The 19,413-nt window shown below is 34.1% G+C and overlaps 1 long non-coding RNA gene across 1 annotated transcript in view; it reads left to right on the forward strand.

Annotated features, from left to right (window-relative positions):
- LOC116285260 (uncharacterized) overlaps window positions 1-19,413 on the forward strand; it is a 137,254-nt gene that overhangs the window by 85,205 nt on the left and 32,636 nt on the right. Inside the window, exon 5 of the long non-coding RNA XR_012063593.1 lies at window positions 1,349-1,418. This is a non-coding gene — a long non-coding RNA (uncharacterized lncRNA). The remainder of the gene's footprint in view (window positions 1-1,348; window positions 1,419-19,413) is intronic.

Genomic DNA, 19,413 nt, shown 5'->3' on the forward strand with positions numbered 1-19,413 from the left:
CAGATATATTACAGATATTTTAGTATAAATCTCCTGTATTGTTTCTTTTGGAAATACACCAAAATATAGAATTTCTGGGTGTTTGGTATCTGAATATTCAAATCTAGGAGGCATGGTCAGTTTTTCCAAATGTATTTTATCAGCTTACTTGCCCATCTGTAAAGCACAAGAAATTATGTGGAACCATGTCCTCTCCAGCAGTGTCTAGTAACAGTCTTTATAAGAAAACTTTGTCAATTAGATGTGTGGTGGTTTTGTGGGTAATTATTAGATTATTGAAAATAATGAATAGACTAAGCAGCTAAATAAAAGCAGGGTGTGTGTGGGCACGTGTTCAGTGTGTCCTGAGCCCAGAAATAATCTGTGCCTCTGCTGTCCAGTAAGTGATTCCTTCAGAATCGAGAGACTGGGTATTCGTCTAAGCACCTACTCTGATAGGTTTTTTGCCTGCTCAAGTCTCACAAAATTGTTTCGATTAAAATGCAGAGGACATCCACATTATTAACATTATCAGCCTGAGAATAATTTCTCAGCCCTCATCTTAATTTAGGAATCAGCAGCATAATTAGATATAGTTGACTCCTCCCTCCTTTTTTTGAACTTCCTTTGATAGAATCACAAAACTCGCCACTTCCCCTGTTTCTCCCGCTGTCCCAGCATCTCTGCTAATTCCCCCTTGTCCTCCTGCTGGCTTCTCTCCTGGACTCCTTTCCCAGTGGCAGAGAACCTCTAGGCTCGGACTTGGACTTCCTCTCTTTCCTGTCTACACTGACTAAGATTTATGTCATTAACTTCCTGGTATTTAATGTCATCTGAGTACTGGTCATGACACCAACACTCTCCAGACCTGTTCTTCCCATGATGTTTCATGGTGACTCCCGTTTTCTAGTTCTTTGGCTCATTATTCTTGGTGTTAACCTTTAACGCTCTCTTTCTCTGTCCCTCAGTCTCACCACCCAATAACTATTATTCCTTCTCAAGTGCAGAGTGCTACTGCAGGAATTTCCTGGGGAAATAGCAAGCATTAGTATAAAAGTTTGTTTCAGGGATCTTCAAAGTTACCGAATAGCCGACTCGATCCTGGTTCAGGCTTTTCTCATTCCCCTTCTTTCAAATTAGTCTCCCTACAGCAACTACAGTAGGCAATTAAAAATCTAAGCCGTCTCATGACACTAAAAAAGAAACAAATAAAAATAAACCACTTCAGTGGCTTTTCACTCAAGTAAAACCCAAAGTCCCTAGCTTGGCCTACAAGACCCTGTTGGATCTGAAATCCTTTTAATTCTTTGATCTTCACAATTCCTACTATTTTTTCTTATTTTGTTTAATTCTTTTTTTCCCACCTTAGACTTGAACTTCGTGAAAGTGAACAGCTTTTCCTGCTTTTATCTCCAGGAGTTGAAGTCATTTGACAGGTGGTAAGTGCTCAGTAAATATTTTCAAAGAAGTGAATTACTTAAAATATTTTTTCTTCGAATGTATGTTAAAGGCTTTTAGAAGTTACATCTTTTATTCAAGAGAAAAGATTAGTCTAGAGAATCCTTTTTGTTTTGATTTTGTTGTTTTTAATTAGATTAGCTCTGCTGCTGTAAATTTTAATGTGGGAAACTGTAAATATTTCATAAATTTAAAAAAATGCATAGGACTGAAACATCTGCTCCTTTTATTCAAAAAGGACAAAAGAAAGACAGACTTATCTTCTGTTTCTTATTTTGAATATATGTGATGTGGAATCTAAATTTTTCTTCTTCAACATCTAAGCAACTCTCCCTGAATGCTTTTTAAAGCAGTTCTTCATTTCCTCGTAATTTTTTGGTGAATTCACTTCAGAGATAAAAATTTTAAGTGTATTATCACTTGCTTTTAGAATATCTTGGGTTCCACTAAATGGCTTGCAAGATAATTCAGCATTAGCAGTAGAATTTCTTCATAAACAACCTTTGATTTGTTAAATTTGTAGACTTCCTTCTCTCACACCATGATTTCATTCAAATGTAATAAATCTTACTTGACTTTTCTGGGGTGTTTATATCATATGTTATTGAATTTGATTTGTTGATCTTTGAATCAGGAGTTTGTACCTGTGCTCTTGATTACATTGGTCTGTAGGATTCTTTTTTTTTTTTTTTTTTGATTTAATTCTGTTACTGTTTCTTCATTAGTTTTGTTCTGCTGCTGTACATTTTGATATTGGAGTCTTCAAAAGAATTTGTACATTTTAAATTAAAATTGTAATTTAAATACCTATTCCATGAAATTTGGAAGAAATTTTAATACCATATGACTCAGAGTATATTTTTTTAAGTAGTAATGTAAGGATATATTTAATTTCTTTCATTTTGTATTAAGATAAAAATCAAATTTTTAATTTTTAATATATGAAATACACTGCTTTTCATTCAGATAATCTTTCATAACAGAAGGTAAATATTTACTTTTTCACTTGAAATAAATATGGTTAAGTTGAAAGGAAATGTGGTTAGTGTTTGTTTGATGGCTTCTAATTAAAAAAATAACATAAGAAAAATAACATGTGAAAGAGCAGTGGTCATGGGCATTTAGTCCACAGCGGGGAAGTTTACCCTTTTCTGCCTGGAATAGCACAAATAAGTAGACCAAGATTATTCCACAGGAATATATATCAAAAGATAGCATGGAATTATATTTTAAAAACTAAAGTTGCTTTTAATGTATTTATGTGAGAACAAAGGAAGAGCATAAGAAATATACTTGTCGTGGGTACTTTTGGAGGATGTTACATCAGCTACCAACAAGCACAAGAGAGCAGGTGTGAGGTGTGAAAACTCATGTGGCTCAGAGTGGACAGGGCCTCCCAGTCTGAGGACAGCCTCAGTCTGCCTGCTACCTCATCAGGACATGGCCCTTGGCATAAAGGATATTATTATTAATGAGATTCCAAGTGTCAGTAAGAAAACAAACTGCTGCTGGCCTCCAAACAGAATGATTGGATTATCATGCAATATACTGTGTGCCTTTTATAACATGTGCAATTGTATTATCACTCTGTAAGTTTTAAAATTTATTATATTTAAAACTAAAAAAATTTCAGATTTTAAATAAAATCAGTATCTGAGAAATATTTCGATACACACCACTATATATGTATGTGTGTATAAATAAATATGAATAAAAGTGTGTATGTATGTGCATATATATAATTACATATATATATAATTATATGCATATATATTTATATATATATGCACTGATACACGTATTTCTGTTCCCTAAACATTTCCCTTAGGCAACCTAGCGTTCTACTCATATTTGTAATTGAATTTTCTCTATATTAGTTTGGGCTTTCCATCTCTGGCATTAGGCTACACAAATAAATAATAAAAGAAAAATATCGTAACACTTTTACTTTAATAAAGGTTTTTTTTTGAAGCCTTCCAGATAAAAATACAAACTACTGAAAAAAAATTCCACTTTCAAAATAAAGAATAAATGGTTAAGGTAATTTCCTCATTACCTCTGCACCCATTATATCAAATAAATTTCATTTCCTACAATATTTTATTGAGAGCATAAACTTCCCAATATAGGAGTTTTATTGGCATGTAAATAGTGAAGGTTATTAATGTTAATGTCACATGAGACTATTAGCAGGCGAACAAAAGCAAGAGCAGCCTTCAAGTCCTAAACCTTATAAGATCACGTATATAATGACACGGAGGTGATAGAGACAGATATTAACATCATTTGGAAAACAGTTTTCATTTATAGTAATAAGAACAAACTATTCAGGTGTTGGTGGTCTTAAATATTGTTTTCCACTGGGGTCCACATCTTTGCAGGTGAGAAGAAAAGTGAGCGAGGGAGGCTTGAGAGAAATCACCATTACTATTCCTGAACAGTTTAGCCAGAGAAATATGAGGGACTAGAGGAGGATCACACAAGTCACTTTTTTTCGAGGAAGGAATCTCATAAATTCGGTTGTATACTTTCAGTATAATTATAAATTACTTGGTTTAAAGTCAGATGTGATTATTAAATATAGCTTAATATTTATTGTCTTTTACCAAATTACATAAATTGTCTCTAGTTAAGTTTTTCTGTTTTGTTTCAACTTGTTTTTTTTTCATAATAAGAATTTGTTTTTTGCAAATCCAAGAATTTCATTATAGAGATTTAAAGGCATTCCAGGTTAACCTGGTTTATCAAACATGCACATAAAATCAGAGGAAATATGTGCAATCAATGTCAGGCATCAAGGATACCAATCAGGGTCACATTGACATATTTTATGTCCAGTTTGTGAGCAAAGATGCCAGTAAATTCTGACAGGAAGCAGCAGTACTTTTGCTAAATTGCTGTAATAAATTGTTAAGCTCTTTTAAAAGCTGGGAGGTGTCGTGGGTGGGGGGATGTGTAATCCTGAACTTTATAACTCGTGAAAATTAGCTATAAATTTAGGAAATGAAAGGAACAGCAAGAACAAGGGGTGGCTTTTTTTTTTTTTTTTACAAACTACACTTGGAAAGTATTTAATCTTCATTTATAAATCCTTTAAAATAACATTTAATTCGCTAGCATACATTCTGATAAAAGACAGCAGTGGGGTTAAAATATTTTTCTGTAAGGTAATATATTTTAATATATATCGTTTAATTTTTTCTTTTTGTTTCAAGCCATCTGTTAATTGTGAAATAAGTGACCTATATAAATATAAATGTTCTCATAATTAAAACATGCAACGAATACCGTTGTAAAAGGTAGAATGTAACTTTAACTTTGACTCTGTCTCTATATAGAGAGACCCTTGTAAGAAAAGATAATATATCCATATGTATGTGAATTTTAGCTTGTAAAATAGGGTTGAATATGTCTCAACACATACTTTACTAATTATTTGTGTTACGCCATACTGAAAGGATGCATCTGGTTAATTTACTATGTGTGGGTCATTAATTTACCATATGTAATGAATTATGGAATGAAAGGATATGGTATTTATAGATAAGGAAATTAAGTACTAAGGATGTTAATTTACTTTCCTAATATCAAATTACCTATTCTCAGAGCAGGACATAGAATATATAGCCTAATGCCCATTTTTCAACTCAGTATTTTATTCTCACATTCTAAATGACAATTTGAATAATTTAAATAATATTTTAAAATTCTATACTTTAACATAATTTAAAAAAGTAGTGTGGTAAACATTTTTATATCATTTGAAAATATTTCTTTTTAAATCCCCTCTGTTTTACTTCACGTGAGTTGCAAACATAATACATAAATATGTTTTTCTGGTAAAAGCAAAAATATTATGGACAATTCTAAAGTTTATTTTTGCCCTCTGTTCCCTGTGTTTTCCTCTCCACAAAAGTATCTCTTTCCAATTACTATGGCTGAATAATGTACAAGTCCAAAACTTAGAAAGGCTTAGAACAATGACAATAATTTGGTGGTTGTTCACAAACTTGAAATTTTGGCAGCGTTGAGAGCAGATGTTTAAAGACTAGGGGCTAGAATCATTTGAGGCTAGATTAACATCTGGTCTTTGCCTTTGCGTGTGGATTGAGCTTCCTCACAAAAAGGTGGTCAAAGTCGACTGCTGTGAAAAAGAGAAAGCCGCACAGAAATGTTATCTCCGTGTATAGCTTAGCCCTGAGAATCAGATAGTATAATTTGTACCACATTCCCATCAACACAGAAGTCACAAACTACTCCTAACAGTGGGTGGCAACTCTATGGAAGTTCATGCGAGACCATGCATACTATGTCGTTGTGATTGGAAAAGTCATTTTGGCTCAGTTCATCCTCTGATCACAGCAATTTACATTTTCCCAACAAACAAAATGCAATATCGCTCTCTCAAGACATACCAAATTCTCATCCCATCTTGGCACCAGTCTCAGGTTTGAGGATCAAGAACTCATCACCTAGATCAGGTCGGAGTGTATATGAGGCTCCTTGACTGTAATTCCTTAGGGACAGATCCTTACCTGTACTCCCCCCACCCCAATCTGAAAAACCTGTGACCAAAAAACATGTGACATGCCTTTCACACGTCCAGCACATAAGAGTGAGAAAAGGCTTAATAAAAACACCAGAGATTCTTCCACTGAAAAAGAAAACTAACAAGAGGTACACGTAAGTCACTGGTTCATATCGATTCTGAAATCTAGGCAGGTGTATATTGGCTTAATTAATTCTGTTGCTTGAGACTCACTGTGACTCTTGTCTCTTGTCTCTTGGTTTTTGATTTCTTCGTCTGAGACATTCTTTCCTTTATATAAAATGTATCAGTGGTTTCAGTTAAGTAATTTTCTCTATTTGGGTCCTCTGTCTTCTGGATCACCTAGAAGAAACAATGTTGAAATTAGTTTAAAAAAGGAGGGGGTGGATTTTAGAACAGATACCATGATGAAAAGGTTCAGTGACACAAAGGAAGATATGCTTGCAATACAGAAAAAGTAAGAAATATCAGCAGAGGAATACAGTTGAAAATATATCAAACCACAAGTTAATGAATAGGCTTAGCAGTGGACTGGAGCTGACATAAAAACTAATCAGGGAACCTGAACATAGGGCAAAAGTGATGGTCAAATATGAAAAATAGAAAATAAAAAATTAAAAATAAAGACCAGAGCTTGGGGCTATATCAGAGGGCATAAAATATGTGTATCTGGAGTCACAGTAGGTAGAAGAATATAAAACAACATTTAAAAATAAGTATATTTTATTTATAAAAATTAAATACACATGCATACTATATGAGGGAATACTGGGCAATAGAAGTATTTTTCCAAATTCAATTCAAAAAATTAGTTGAATGGTGCTAGAAATAGTTGCCCATCTCTACTGCTAGATTCCAAGGGCTGCATTTTTCTCTGCAGAGTAGCTTGGGGGACAACTCTGGCTCAGTTTCCTCAAACCAACAAGAGGTCAACGTTTACAGCACTTCTTTTGTTCTTCAACTAACAACAACTCTGCAGGAAGGGTAGATACTATCCTTCTGCATAATGCTGAGGAAATTAAAGTCAAGCTTAAGCACCAACTGCCTACAGAGCTAGGGGAAGGATGGCGGTCTCCTTCCAGCTTACGGAAGCCCCCCAGGGAGCTCCTGGGCCCTGACTCCAAATCTTTGCATTATCTCCTACAGCCCTCCTTACGGAGGGCCCAGAATCCACCTGGCGCTGAGAGTTGTTGTTACCTAGAATTATTTACTTTCCTTTCTGTAATAATTCCTCCATGCTCCAGGTTTGGACTAAGTTTATCCTACCACCGCAAACTTAGGATCGAGCAAAAGGCCTGGGGGGTGAACACCAGCAAGTGATGCTTGGTGCTGGCTAGAGCGCATGTACAGAAGGGCCCAAATGTGCACAGGTCTTCCATTCTGCAGGCATCTTGCACGAAACATGCTGGCGCTGGGTTGCAGATAACACAGGGTAGGACTGTGTATCAGCAGAGGGATCCCTCTACCCTGGGGCTCTTCCTTTATAGGGCAAGCATGGCAGTGACCTTGAAAGGAAGGCCAAAACTGTTGAGTTTGAGTGGCAGATAATCTCAGCTTGGGTACCAGGTCTCTGCAGGAGTTGCTGGGAATGCTGGCTGTCTGGCACCTGAAGAATATGGGAGCTTACTAAATAGTTGATCATAGATAGATAGATAGATAGACAGACTGACTGACTGACTGACTGGTACTAGAAGTAATTGCAGCCAAGAAAACACTCATATCAGTATCCAAGAGTGGGTTATAGGAACAACTTATGATAGAAGACAGTGAGTTTAAAAATTACACTGGATACTAACTTATAGTGAAAAGAATATGAAAACGAATACACTTCAGTCAATAAATATATATATGTATATATACACACACACACAAATTACATTGGAGAATGTATCATAGTCTTTGGTACTTAGTGAAAAATAGTTACTTAAATTTGTTGCTTGTGTTCATGATGGATGACATAATATATTTATTAAAAGACAGATTGTTAATCTAAATGGATGCCACAAGAGAGCAATATGATTATTGACTTTTGAACAAAGACCATAAGTAATTATGAAGAAATTTCAAGACACATATTGCCAGAATTCACTCTATATTCACTGATTTCAAATTTGGCAATACGGATTCTGTGCATGTGTTTGTATTAAAAATAAAATGTTTGTAATACCTAAAGCCATAAAACTCCTAGAAGACACAGGTGGTAAATTCCTTGACATAGGTATTGGTGATGATATTTTGAATCTGACTCCAAAATCAAAGGCAACAAAAGCAAAAATATACAAGCAGGATTGCATCAAACTAAAAAGCTTCTTTCCAGCAGAGGAAATCATCAACAAAATGAAAAGGGAACCTACTGATAGGGAAAAAATATTTGAAAATCATATATCTGACAAGGGGTTAAATCCAAAATACATGAAAAAACTCATACAACTCTAGAAAAAAACAAACAACTCAATTGAAAAATCAGCAGAGCATCTGAATAGATATTTTTCCAAGGACAACATACAGACAGCCAACAGGCACAGGAAAAGATGCTCTACGTCACTAATCACCAGAGAAATGCAAATCAGAGCCACAATGAGATATCCCCTAACAGCTGTTAGAATGACTATTATGAAAAAGATAAGAGACAGCAAAGTGGACAAGAATGTGGAGAAAAGGACACTCTTGTGCACTGTTGGTGGAAATGTCATTGGTGCAGGCAATATAGTAAACAGCAGGGGAGTTCTTCAAAAAATTAAAAACAGAGCTACCATAGGAAGAAAATGAAAAAACTAATTTGAAACGATGCATGCACCCCAGTGTTCATAGCATTTATTTGGTTATTTACAATAGCCAAGGTATGGATATAACCTAAGTGTCCATTGCTGGATGAATGGATAAGGAAGATGCAGTATATATATGTATATGTACACAGTGGAATAATATTCAGCCATAAAAATGAGTGACATCTTCCATTTGTGACAACATAGAGGGACTTTGAGGGCATTGTGTAAATGAAATAAGTCAGACCAAGGAAGACATGTTGTATGATCTCACTCACATGTGGAATCTAAAAAACAAACAAACAGCAACAAGAACAAAACAAGCTCATAGACAGAAATAACAGCTTGATGGTTGCCTGAGGCAGGGCTGGAAGTGGGAGAGGGATGGGCAAAATGGGAGAAGGGAGTCAAAAGCTACAAAATTCCAGCTATGAAATAAGTAAGTCATATGGATGTAATGTACAGCATGGTGATGATGATTAATATTATATTGCATATTTAAACATTGCTAAATTTTACTTTGATCGGATCTAGATCACCAAATATCTAACCCATAGGTAATGTGATTTCAGCTTTAGATTTATATATATGAGTAATTTTTAATATATCATTAATTAAATAATACCATTTACATAATCTTTAAGTATCAAAATCTTAAATAATCTACCTTGATTAATTTCCTAACTGACAAGTAGTATAGTGTCTCCCACAAATAGATATTATTCATGAATCTGGTTTATTAAACTTTATTTGGGAAAAATATGGTTTTGAAATAGAGAATTAATTTTCAAAATCATAAAATGGAACTAATTGTTTAGAAAATAAGGTGCTATTTACTTATTTATAAGTACTAGTTAATTCTTTATAAACTAATTAACTTTTGTGTACTTACCTTAAAGTAGTAGATTAAAAATTAAGTTTATTTAATGTAATATTTGACATGTCATTAACACATCCAGAGGAGTTTATGACTAAAATATTCATATGTTTTTAGCCATGTAATGAGCAAATTTCCAGATGAGAGTCTAAGCAAACTATAAATAGACTGTCATATTTTGTTCTATCCAAAAGAAAAAGGTATTTGTACTTGAAAGGGCAAAAGCCATGCTAGCTAACTGTATTGCTCCGGAGGTCTCTTTATTCCTAAACTGCTGTATTTTGTAGCATGTAACCCTGCAGCTCTAACCTTAGCTGGATGAACAATGGGAGGAAGTGGCACCTGAGCAGCTGATCTATGGCCGGCTCACTGTCTTGTATCAACTTGACTAGAAAAGGGCCCTATAACACAGAATGTCTATTTTAAAAAAAAAAATCCTATGGTAAGGGAGTTCAGGTCTCAGACAGGAAAGAAAGTAGATGATGCAGTAATGTAGAAGTGGAGAGAAGAAAGTTAGCTGAAACCATGACTCATCAGAGTCCATAAAATAAATAGAAATATCAGGAGAACTTTCAAGGGCTGAGGGCTAAATCAGCTTCATTGTGGAGTGCTAAGGGGGACTTGCGTCTGCAGGTTTGCTAAAGCTGCATTCCCCCCCCCCAATAACCTTCAAGCTCCTAAGAAACACCATAGTATTTTACATCTGGCTAAGTAGTGATTCAAATTATGTGAACTGAGAAAATGTTCTGTTCTTTTACTTTCCTGTGTATTTTTAGAGCAACTCTAAAAATAAAAGTCATCTGTTGTGTGTCTGCAAACCCCCAAATTCTAAGTGACTTAGCCAGCCACTTCATTCATTGTCGTTAGAGAGTTCGCAACAGTTTCCTTACTTAGGAAACTTGCCATGTTAAATTTGGACAAGGAGCAGGCAACAGAAATGACTGTGATGCCAGGCCACGCATCACAATTTCTGGGACCAGTCGGCTCTACTCCTTACCCTTACGGTCTAGGGGAGACTTGGGACCTGCGTCTTGCTGAAAAATGGGCTACGTGTGTGGCTCCGGTCAACCGGCAGGCATCCAGTTCTGACACCCAATCACTTTTCCGTCTGTAGTTGTTTTAGAATTAAAGCACAATGTACTCAAATTATTTTTTAATTCATGTGTTGAGAAATATTTCTTTTAACTTGAAAACAAGCACTTAAAAAGTCCTCAGAAAAAGAAGTTGTATTTATAATGTTTTTGTAACAGCAGCAGCAGCAGCAGCCACACTCGCCCAGCTACTCCTCTGAGCTATTGCGTTTCGCCTGCATCTCTGCACTCTGTGCCAAGGGCTTTATCAACATTGTCTCACTTTATCTACACAAACATCTTTGAAGTTAGGCATTATTACCGATATTTTACAGATGATGAATCTGAAGCTTGGAGCAGTTAAATAGTGTGTTCAGTGTAGTACAATTATTAAATGGCAGGGCTATCACTGAGCCCAAGCAGGTTTGACCTCCAAGCTCGTGCTCTTAACCACCTCATTATCCTGACTTCATGCTCTGTAAAGCATGGTATGATATGATGTATGCGTTACTTCAGCTGGCTAATTCAAAATTATATGGGGTAGGTCTTCCTAGTGTTATCAGCATCTTACAGATAATAAAATCAAGATACAGAGATTACAGTAAAAGCATGATTATTTATTGAACCATATCGAAGAGTTTAAGAAAAACTTTTCAATTACTGTGTTTTGCCATTAGCTTTATGTTAATTTTTTTTTGCATAATGTTACCAACTAAGATAGATTTTAGGGTGAAAAATAAGAGACAACTCAAAGTTTAGAGACAGAATGGCAGAGCCACTGGATTGACATTGATTAATTGGGGAGAAATTGGGAAGCGTCTGTGAATTGTTTGATCTATCTAGATACCAATGATATTAGCCTAGGTGTTTGTTTCCCAGAACTTACATGTGGCCATGTGTGACTATTTACATTTTTACAAAATAAAAGATAAAATTCAGTTATTCAGTCACACCAGTCATAGTTCAAGTCCTCAAAAACCTCATGTGGGTAGTGGTTAGCATATTTCATAGAGAATATTTCATAAAGGACATTTCAGCATCAGAAGAATTTGTATTGTGAAACGTTGGTATAGACACCAAAGCATACATAGAAATACCACATTGGGTTAAGATGTTATCAAAAGCTAATCTCAGACTTGCTGTTAGATACATATGTTATCAATGTCCTGCTGATACTAGAATTGAGAACAAAATGTATACTCCCGACTTAGGGGAAATAAAGAGTTGAAACAGTGATTACAAACATGTAAATCTAAACTCTTGTATTTGGTGATTTGGGCCTTAGTTTTGACTGAAATTTGAAGAGTCTCTTTTTTCTAATTTGTTTATTGAAGATTTTTAAATGCTAGAATTACATAATTATGTACAAATCTCTGCAGGTATTAAAATATACTAGCAATCATTTATGAGTATTTATTTTGTTCCAAAGACATAGTATCGAATGATGTCTATACAGTATATCATTTAAGCTTTACAATAAAGTAGTTTTTTCCTCAAATGTTAAAAAATAAATAATAAACAATCTCAAGGCTCAGAAAAATGCCCAGCATCCCAGTTAATAACTGATAGGTCTAGAATCCGGAAATTAGATTCATATCCCAAATATACTAAATATACTCTAAGCTACAAAAGTACATTTAATGTGAAAATAAACTAAAATACAAAAGAAGGACCAAGAGAATGTTGCTCTTAGAAGAACAACAGTTGGTTAGCAATATAATCAAATTAATATCAATATTAATAATTATGAAGAATTAATGATTAATGATTAACACCTGGAAAGATGAATGCCTGATAAATAAATTAAAAATTTAGCCCTTTTGGAATTTTAATAACTAACTAATTCATGTAGAGAAAAACTGACACAACCCAACACATCACAAATGAAAATGGAGATATAAAAACTGTTTCAAAAGAAATTAGATAAATCACAGTGTTATATTGTCTTTAATTCTAAATATATTGGAAAACTTGGATAGATAATTTTTCAAAAAAAGATTAACAGATATACTTGTTATGTATACTGTAGACTGTATACTCCTGTATACTGTAGGAGCCACATTAAAATTGTCAGGAAGTCTGCACACTTCTGCAGAAAAAATAGTTAACCTAGATGAAGTCAAAGTGAATTGCTTTTCACTTCAAAAATAATTTAAAAGCTATTTTAACTTTTCTAGGAAAATTTCCAATATCTTTAATCAAGTCAGCAAAAAGCAAATATCAAAATCTGTCAGAGAAAACCAGAAGAAAGCAAAATACTTCCTGTAAAAGCAAAATGCTTCGAAATTCAGTTTAGCCTCAGTATATCAATAAAATATTCTAATAAAATATTTACAAGTATAATCTAATAAAAATAAATAACAAGAAAGAACACTAAGAATGAGCCAATGAAGTATATTCCAGGAATGCAAATGCTTAAATATTGAGAAATACAGTAATATAACTTGCATGTGAAATACGATAGGTGCATTATTAGATCACTGGATTGTAACTAAAGGTTAGAATAAATTTATTTCAGTACTCTAGATGAAAAAATCAAAACCCTTAATGAAAAAGAATCTAAACTCTTAATGCAGAGCATCCTTTCACATGATATGTAAATATAAATACATGTTTATATTTATATCAATAGCTATACTTATATTTTCTCCATTTGTATCAATATATAATACATGTGTATGCATGTGTATGGGGGTGGTGTGTGTGTGTGTGAGAGAGAAACTAGTAGCCATCATTCTCAATACTGAAAGATACACTATAATTTCATTAAATATAGAAGAAAGAATGATGTGGCAGACTACATTGTATCAAAATATTTGCTCACCCTGCTTTTCATGCCCCTCCCTATCCACTTGGCCAAATAACTTGCTTTGGTTAATGATATGTGACTGGAAATAATTGTGCCATTTCCAGGTAGAATACAGTTTTTAGGATTATCCAGTGGCTGTTATTCTAATGTACCCTCTGCCCTGAGATCAATTTTAGTCAGCTTTCAGCCTAGGATACAGCAGCCATAGAGAGGATTCTCAGCTCAACTGAGATGGACATGAATAGAAGCAAGCATGTAGGCTACTGATGTTTTGTCATTTGTAACTTACTCTTAATTGATTGATGTGAATGTGTAATATCACTATTTGACATTGTTCTAGAAGTTGTGGACACAGCAATTAGATAAGAAAAGAAATGAGAGTAGTGAGGTACAAATGTAAAAATGAGAGAGGAAATGTTTTCGTTATTAACAAAAAAAGTACTAAAACTAACAAAAAACAGTAAAAATGAAAATATTTTAGAAGCAATTCGGGAATTGAGAACTGTGGCTACATGGAAATGCAGGAAATTTATGAAAAACCATGAGAAATTGTCTCTCTTCTTTTACCAGGAGCCACTTGATCACATTTTTCAGGGAAGAGAGAGTAACGCTCTGAGAGTTTACAACTACAAGGAGTAGTAAAAACTCTGTAATCATAGAAATGAGATTTTTTTTTTCGTGGGAATAGAATGTTGACAATTTCTTCACTTCCATAAAAAATCCCACATGATTTATGTGCATGTTTTCCAGGATTATGCATTTGCTTCACATATGCCAGAATAGCTGCAGTTAAAATCTTGATCAGTCCACTATTTTGCTTATCCATATTTACTGTTGGTAATAAAAGATACAGATCAACTTGAATATTGAAATGTCAAATTAAGTGATATAAGACTGGGTCACAACACTGTCAGTCATCTCTGATCCAGATGGGATAAATCAGCCACTTGTGACAGATGAAATCTTCATGCCACTCCCTACCAAAAGTAGGGAGCAAGGAACTGATTGGAGACATGGTGGAAAATAAAAAAGAAAGAAAGAAAGAAAAAAAAGATGTATCATTCTCAAGATTTTGAAGTCACATAAGCCAAGTCCCAAATTTAATACATAAATAACTGAAAGTTTCTTAAAATGTTTGTGGAAAAAATTATACAGGGAAAACACAGTTCAGTATACTGTTATTTTTCAAATACCTAAAAATGCTTCTATTTTAAAAAAAAAGATCAAACTAATAATTAAGATTTGGTAAAGAAAAAGAAGTGTTGACTCATGCTGGTAAGCATGTAAAATATTATCATGGCAAGATATCAGATTGTAATGAAATTGTTGTAATTAAAGTGTTAGGCTAAATCAGGGATAGGCAGAGTTCTAATAAACAGATTTAAATCCTACTCTAAAACACAAATACATATGGAAATTTAGTAAATAAAGTTCAATAAAGTAAAACAAAATTTTCTAAGTTGTAGAAAAATATTTGGCATATAAGCCTAATTAACCACAAACATATGCACATTTTAAAATTAATAAAAATTCCTGGGAGAGTAGAAAACAAACCATAACAAATGGGTGTTCACAGGGAACGGAGGGTCTACAGAGGGTTTGAAACTTGTCTTTTTTATCTACTCAGAATATTTTACTTCTTAAAGATTAATGATAGTAAGTAAAAGTAATAACCACCCAATAAGATTAAAAATGACTATTTTAGGAACTCAAACTGTAGAAATTTTGTTGCTATTGCTCTCACCTCTTTAGGTTTTTGAGCATCTTTTTCAAAGAAGATTAGATTTTTAAACATCATATCTATTCTTCTAAATGTATTTGTGATTAATTTGACCTATTTAATGGTTGAGTGGTAAAACTATTCTTAAGAAAAGACAAACTTCTAAAATATATTTAAATAAACATGTTCTAAAATAAAATTTATTTAAATGTATATTTCAATTATAAGACATCAGTTGATGTCAAATAAAAGCAGATATATGATATTCAGTGAAATTGATTCCTTAATTTCTATTCTTTAATTTTAAATTTAACTCTGTATCTTTATGTTTATCTTTAATATATATTTATATCTTTATATATATATCTTTATATATATTCTTATATATATATATCTTTAATACATATTCTTTAAAAGTTATTTTACTTCTATTATTTCCTTAGAAAAACAAATTTTTCTTTAGGGGTGATGTAACAACAGCAAAATAATTATGTCATATAAATGCAAAATTAAATATTGTTAGCACAGAACTTCATGAGAGGCTTCTATTCTGCTACCAAAATCATCTACCATGAGAGTAGTTAATACATGTGATAAATACATATTTGACTGCAAAAAAAAGCAAATTAAATCAGTATGAAATATAATTCTAATTTTAAAGTATGTATATAAATATATGTAGCCCAATTGCCTCATATTCCTTAATGTAAAATATGCTTGATTTATGGAACTTTCCAAGATTTCACCATGATTTACTCAAATTTCTAGAAAAGGTGAATGTACTCATTGACGATCCAACTATAAGACAGTATTTTGTCCTTGTTGAGTACCGATTTAAGAAAAATGTTAGGCCCCCAACATTGTATTGGTAGGAAACATGCTAATAAAAATATCTTAGGTGCAAACGTCTGTACCCTTTCATCGGAAAGGAAATGTAAGTTCGAGGGCAGAGCCCAGATCCTAGGGAGTGGAGCCAAAGATTATGGAGGATTATTCCAAGGCCTTTGAAGTTTAATTAAGAAGAATCCGTTATTTGCTTAACTATAGTTCAGAACTATTCATGTGCCAGTTACCCCCTCTTTACCTTCCCTTTCGTAGCATCCCTTGTAACCAAATACATGTAACTGTTATCCCTTGCCTGTCCTGCTATTGTATGTTGGGCTTATTTGGAAAAATAGCTTGTCACTTAGGTTCACAGTTCCACAAATGTATAGGATTTGTGCCCCCAGGAGCTGCGCTAAGTGGTTTATACTCATCTGTACCTGATTTAGAACATTTAGGTAAGATTTTGAACATTAAGCTTAAGGAATTTTGGTAATTTTTAAAATTTGAGCTGAGGAGAGAATAAAATTTAGATGATAAACTTTGAACTGATAGTGAGACTCTTGGAATGTGCTAGAAAGAGTAAATGTATTTGGAGTAAATGTATTTGGAGAAAGAGTAAATGTATTTGGAATGAACATGTATTTGGACTGGGGAGGAATGTAAATCTTTGTAGACCAGAGGGCAGACTGTGGTAGGTAGAGTTTTAAGATTACTTCCAGGACCCCCTCCCCTGGTATACATGCCCTGTACAGTCCTCTCCACTCTTGTGTGTAAATTGCAACTATGATGAGATATCACTCCCATGATTGTGTAGTGTTATATAGTAGAAGAGACTTTTCAGATATAACTAAGGCCCCTATGTAGTTGATCAAAAAAATTTATCCTGGAAAGTCATGGCCTAATCAAGTGAGTCTTAAATAGATCAGAAAGTCTTGAGAAAGATTCTTCAGCTGACTTTGAATTAGCGAACTGCCATATTGTGGGAGGTCTACAGGGGATGGGATGATGTGGCCCCCAGGAGTTGAGAACAGCTCTTTATTGACAGTCAGCTAAAAAATTGAGTCCACAGTTCTGTAACCACAGGGGCTGAATTCTGTCTCGCTCATTGAGCTTGGAGAAGACTTCCAGCCTCAAATGAAACAACAGCCCTGGATGACACTAAATTCAGCTTTGTAAGACCCTGAATACCAGCAAAATGTGCCAGACTCCTAACAGTATTATAATAAATGTATGTTGTTTTAAGCCAGTAAGTCTATGGTGATCTGTTACACAGCAATAGAAAACTAACACACTCTTACGCGGTATTTCTTTTTAGCTGGTTGCCTTGTAGATTTTCTCTTTATACTTGTTTTTCCAAATGTTGACTGTGGTGATCCTAGATATGTTTCATTTTTATTTACCCTTCTTGATTCCTGAGATTATTCTTTGTGTTTTGTTTACTTCATTTACTTTTGGAGAATGTTTAATCGTTATCCCTCCAAACATTTTTTTTAACTCCATTTACTCTTCTCCTCCTGAGATTCAAATTATGTGTACATTGGCACCGTTTAATTTTCCGTAAGTATTTCTCCACCAACCAGTGGATGCTGTATTTTGTTGTTCAGTTTTATCTTTTTTACCCTTTATGTTTCATTTTAGATAATTTCTATTGTCCAGGCTTCAAATGTCTTTCTTTTTTTCTTCTTCAGTTGTCAAATCTACCAATAATTCTATTGAAGATCTCCATGTCTGTTTTCATGTTTTTTTTTTTATCTTAGCATTTCCGTTTCATTCTTTTTAATTAGTGTCTGTCTCTACTGAGATTCCTTTTGGATTCATGCCTATTGTCCATTGTTTCTACTATATCACTTAGCATTTTAATCAATGATCTTCAAGTTTCTGTATTAGTTCTTACTGATACTGGAATAAAGGTTGTCAGTCTAACATGCCTCATTGATGATGGGTTCTCTTCCCTGAAGCAATCATAGGTACTCCCAGTTTCTGATAAGAGTGGACCACATCATCTGGCTGACCACCAGCCACTGGTACTGTCTGCATTCCTCTTACAGATGTATCTTTTTATCCCCATGAGCTTGCCATCTAGTCAAATCTTGGTACCAGTGTCATCCACTGTCCATGAACTACTTCCAGGCCTGCAGACATGTGTAGCTGCGAACTTCTGCATTTCTCAGAACTTGGGAACCTGAGGGCAAGCAGTCTTTGGCCTCCTTAACAATGTGGCTCTACCATGCAATCATCCAAATCTCTCTTTTCCCCTGCCCTGGCTTTAAAGGTAATTCTGCTTTTTAAGTAGAAGACCAACAAAATGCCCCTCCAGAAATGGCCTTATAGTCACTGACTTCCTCCAAATTGGTTTCTTCTCTCCCAAATGCCTCCTTAAACAGCTTAGGCAAGGACTGTGTTGTCGAAAGGTGGTTCTCTGAATTGAGTCCTCAGAGTGAACTCTAGAGAAAGGATGCTAACCGCAATTTTCACTGTATTTCTAAATTTAGAATATGAAGCATTCAGCCTTTTTCCCCCTCAAATTTGAGACTTAGCTTTAATTTATGGACATTTGGTAAAGCTTCAACCATTTCTCATTCCTGTTATGTAGACTGTAAGTAAATATTTTAAAATTTATTTTCAGAAAATGCTTTGTGATTTAGAAGTGAACACAGCACAGGAAGTAAAATTCCCTTTGTATGATGTTTCCTAAATATATTGGAAACAAGACCTTAGTATTAGAATATTCAGTGATGTAAAGCATTTCTGAGTATTCCCTTTGTTTTGTAGGATGAAATTCCTTTTCATAACCATGCTCCTCAGGCAATGCGTTTTTGTGAGAATGTGGCTGTTCTAATACTTGTTTCATGGTAAGAATTCATAACTATAGCTATAACCACCTCTCAGCAAATGGCCATTCAGAAGCTTTTGCTTAAATATAAATTATAGTCAAAAGCATTACACTACATAATTATCTGGTCACATATATTTGAGAACACATAATTTTCAGTAGATGAATGCATACTCTCAGTATCCGTGTAGCGTAATTTTTTCTAATGTGCTTAGAAGAGCTATTTGTTGTATGCATTTTGGTTTAAAAAACCTAAAACACTGCTAATTTTCACTTGCCTTCTTTCCAAATTGCCTTAGCTAACTTATTTTTGGAATATTCTTGACAGCAGAAGCTTTAAAATGGCTTTCAAGGCAAGCAGTAAATAAAGAGCTTTTCAGTATTCTGGTTAAAATGTGATATGAAGATAACCACAGCAATAAGAAGCAAGAGTTGCAGGGTATTAACTGAGATGGCTAAGGATGCTGTTGCTTACAAAATTGAGATATCTTTATATTTCTTAACCAGTGGTGATATTTTTGTATCTCT

Source organism: Vicugna pacos, chromosome 23 (assembly GCF_048564905.1).
Source record: "Vicugna pacos chromosome 23, VicPac4, whole genome shotgun sequence".
NCBI lineage: Eukaryota > Metazoa > Chordata > Mammalia > Artiodactyla > Camelidae > Vicugna > Vicugna pacos.